At 37.8% G+C, this 4,361-nt stretch overlaps 1 pseudogene across 1 annotated transcript; it reads left to right on the forward strand.

Annotated features, from left to right (window-relative positions):
• The first annotated feature begins 497 nt into the window (after positions 1-497).
• On the forward strand, positions 498-1,399 carry LOC311167268 (V-type proton ATPase subunit G 1-like; annotated as a pseudogene). The gene has a single exon. The product of its transcript is annotated as a V-type proton ATPase subunit G 1-like (transcript).
• The last annotated feature ends 2,962 nt before the right edge of the window (positions 1,400-4,361 follow it).

Here is a 4,361-nt window from a genome sequence, read left to right on the forward strand (position 1 = left end):
GAGTTTGTCTTTTTTGATTGCTGAGTAATATTCCATTGTATAAATATACTACAACTTTTTGATCCATTTTATCTATTTTGGGGCATTTGGGTTGTTTCCATAAGAATGGCCCTATTATTAAAAAAAAAAAAAAAAAACAGAAACAACAAATGATGGAGAGGATGTGGAGATAAAGGAACCCGCTTACACTTCCTGAGGGAATGCAAACTTGTCCAGCCACTATAAAATGCTGTGTGGGGGTTCCTCAGAATACTAAAAATGGATCTACCATATGATCCAGTAATTCCACTCCTAAAAATTTATCCAAGGGACACAAAAACTAATTAGAAATCTATTTTTTTAACATGGACAATAATCCCCCAAAAGGAAATACAAATGTCTCAAATATGAATTGAGTCAAATATGAATTGAGTCATATTGGGTCAATATGAATTGAGTCACAGTGTTCATTTTGATGATTTCAACCACACTATTTTATATAAGACTCTATTGCTTTTCCAAATCTTAGTTTGATTAATTTTCTTTGTCAATATCAATATATATATATATATATGCAGGCACACTGAAGGGGTGTATGAACATACACTTACCTACACAGACAAGAAGCTGGATTGTTATACAAATGTACTCAAGGACCACAAATAAAAAGGAGTGTATGAACATACACTTAGCAACCCAGACAAGAAGTTGGATTGTTATACAATTTTCTTTATATTAAAAAATTAAGGGGGAACCTCCCCTGGTAAAGCAGGTGGTTGAGCGCAGCGCTGTGAAGCTGTCCGCAGCCTCTGCAGTGCCGGTTCAATCCCCGGCCGCTGGGCGAGGGTCCCACTTGGCTGCAGACCTCTCCTGCCGCCCACTGCTTCCCTCAGCAGTGTATTTCGTCAGTCTGCCTGCTCTGCTCCCCGCTCTACCTCTGGTGAAATTCTTTCACCCTCCGTGCCTCTGACTGTGCCCAGTGCTTGTATAAATAAATAAATAAATCTTAAAAAAAAAAAAAATTATTTAGGCCGCTTTCCTAGGCCTCACAGCCGCCGCCGCCATGGCCAGTCAGTCGCAGGGCATCCAGCAGCTCCTGCAGGCGGAGAAGCAGGCCGCCGAGAAGGTGTCCGAGGCTCGCAAACGAAAGAACCGGAGGCTGAAGTAGGCCAAAGAAGAAGCTCAGGCCCAAATTGAACAGTACCGCCTCCAGAGGGAGAAGGAATTCAAGGCCAAGGAAGCTGCGGCTCTGGGATCCCATGGCAGTTGCAGCATTGAAGTGGAGAAGGAGACCCAGGAGAAGACGACCATCCTCCAAGCCTACTTCCAGCAAAACAGGTTTGAAGTTCTAGATAACCTTTTGGCCTTTGTCTGTGATATCAAGCCAGAAATCCATCAAAACTATCGCATAAATGGATAAGGGGAGAAGAAAGAAGTGCCTGTTCCATGGATTGGCATTTTAGATGCCATTTTAGATCCTGGAATATGAAGCTCTAGCAAGGCTTGAGTTATATTCTTCTGTAAAGGCATTAAATTATTTCCATATATTATATAGTTGGTCCCTTCACTTTTTGAGGAACAGCAAATCTAGCTTCTTTGTACAGACTTAGAGCTTATCCAAAGATTTCATCTTTTTACCTCATATTTTTTAGAAATTTAATGGATAGGCATTGTCTGTTTTCCTATGCTATTAACTCAAGCAACATATCTATCAAAACTGACTTTTTCTTTCTTAGATGTAGTTAAAAAGAAGTTTTGTTTTTTTTTTTTTAAAGAAAGAAAGGGATTAAATATTATTTTCCCTAATGCTTTCTTGAAGGTCAGGGGCTTTATCTATGAAAAAGTAGTAGTTATTTGTAACCTATGTGAAGCAGCACTAAGCCTTACCGTAGTCCTTTATGGCTAAGGCTTAGAACAATGAATAACTAGTATAATTGTTTTATCTGCTTTTAGTTTCTCTTAATCAAAATTGCTAGAAGATAGAATTCAAGAACTTGTTACAGTCATTTAAAAGTAAAGACTCTTCGTCAAAAAAAAAAAAAAAAAAGGGTCCATTTCCAATTAAGCCTGGGGATAACAGTTCTATGGAGCCTTTTATGACAGCCTCGTGAAAGAGCTTAATCACAGCACAAGATAACATTCCTCACCCCTGACCACAGAATCTGTGAAATCATGAATGTTATTTTAAACTATTAAACACTTGGATCATTTTTTAAACAATGAACAACTCATGTGCCCGTCTCTTGACAAAAGGATTAAGTAGCATGTCTTTAAATACAAAGATCTTTTCCGCATTCAAAATATGATAAACTTTTTTAGAAATCAACTTGCACACAGTATTTTTATTTTTATTTTTATTTTTTTTATAAATTTTATTGTTATATTCCCCATAAAATTGCAGCCCCCCCATTCTGACCCCAATCTCTCCCCTCCCGCCCCCGCCCCCCTAAAGGTGTCTCTGGTTCATAGTTTTTTGTTGATTTTGATTTTCACTTTCTTATAGTTATTCATTTTCCTGGTCCCTTATTTAAGTTTTCTAGATTCCTGCTATGAGTGAGACCATCCGGTATTTTTCTTTTTCTTTTTGGCTTATTTCGCTGAGCATGATCCCTTCCAGCGCCATCCATGTTGCTGCAAATTGCATGTGTTTATCTTTTTTGAATGCTGAGTAATATTCCATGGTGTATATGTACCACATCTTCTTGATCCAGTCATCTATTTTTGGGCATTTGGGTTGTTTCCAAAGCTTAGCTATTGTAAATAGTGCTGCTATAAACATAGGGGTGCAGGTGTTCTTTGGAATTGATGTTTCTGTGTCCTTTGGGTAAATACCTAGGAGTGGAATTGCTGGATCATATGGAAGCTCTATGTTTAGTAGGTCCAGAAATCTCCACACAGCTCTCCACAGTGGTTGGACCAGTTTGCACTCCCACCAACAGTGCAGAAGAGTTCCTTTTTCTCCACACCCTCGCCAGCATTTGTTGTTGCTAGTTTTTTTAATATGTGCCATTCTCACTGGTGTAAGATGGTATCTCATGGTAGTTTTGATTTGCATTTCCCTGATGGCAAGTGATGTTGAACATTTTTTCATATGCCTGTTGGCCATTTGCATTTCCTCTTCAGAGAAGTTTCTTTTTAGCTCTTCTGCCCATTTTTTGACTGGATTATTTTCTTTGTTGTTGTTGAGTCTCATCAGCTCTTTGCAGATTTTTGTGATCAGTCCTTTATCATTAGTGTTGGGTGCAAAAATGTTCTCCCAGTTGGTGGGGTTTCTCTTTGTTTTTGTTATTGTCTCTTTTGCTGTGCAGAAGCTCTTTAATTTGATGTAGTCCCAGCTGTTTATCTTTGCCTTCACTATCACTGCTTTGGGTGATGTGTCTGTAAAGATGTCTTTGATGTGCAAATCACGTAGTGTTTCGCCTATATTTCCTTCTATATATTTTATGGTTTCAAGTCTTATGTCTAGTTCTTTAATCCATTTTGAGTTGATTTTTGTGTATGGTGTGAGGTAGTGGTCAAGCTTCATTCTTTTGCATGTAGCGACCCAGTTTTCCCAGCACCATTTATTGAACAAACTTTCTTTGCTCCAATGCATAGTCTTTGCTCCTTTGTCAAAGATTAGTTGACCATAAATCTGTGGGTTTATTTCTGGATTTTCTATTCGATTCCATTGGTCTGTATGTCTGTTCTTGTTCCAATACCATGCAGTTTTGATGATTATGGCTTTGTAGTAGAGTTTGAAGTCTGGGAGTGTGATGCCTCCATTCCCTTCTTTTTTTTTCAGGAGAGCTTTGGCTATTCGGGGTTTTTTGTGATTCCATATGAATTTCATCAATAATTGTTCTATTTCTTTGAAGAATGACATTGAAATTTTGATTGGAATAGCATTGAATCTGTATATTGCTTTTGGAAGGATGGCCATTTTAATAATGTTTATTCTTCCAATCCACGAGCAGGGGATGTCTCTCCATTTCTTTGTGTCTTCTTCTATTTCTTTTAACAGTGTTTTATAGTTTTCTTTGTATAGGTCCTTTACCTCTTTTGTTAGATTTATTCCCAAATATTTGATTTTTTTTGTTTCAATAACAAAAGGGATGGTTTTTTTGATTTCTTCTTCTTCAGATTTATTGTTTGTGTATAGGAAGGCTACTGACTTTTGCGTGTTGATTTTGTATCCTGCCACTTTACTGAACTGATTGATGAGTTGAATTAGCTTTTCTGTGGAGTTTTTGGGGTTCTCTATGTATAATATCATATCGTCTGCAAATAGTGATAGTTTGACTTCTTCTTTTCCTCTTTGGATTCCTTGGATGTCTTTCTCTTGTCTCATTGCCCTGGCTAGGACTTCCAGTATTATATTGAAAAGCAGTGGTGAGAGTGGA

This window comes from Talpa europaea, assembly GCF_964194135.1.
Source record: "Talpa europaea genome assembly, chromosome: 2".
NCBI lineage: Eukaryota > Metazoa > Chordata > Mammalia > Eulipotyphla > Talpidae > Talpa > Talpa europaea.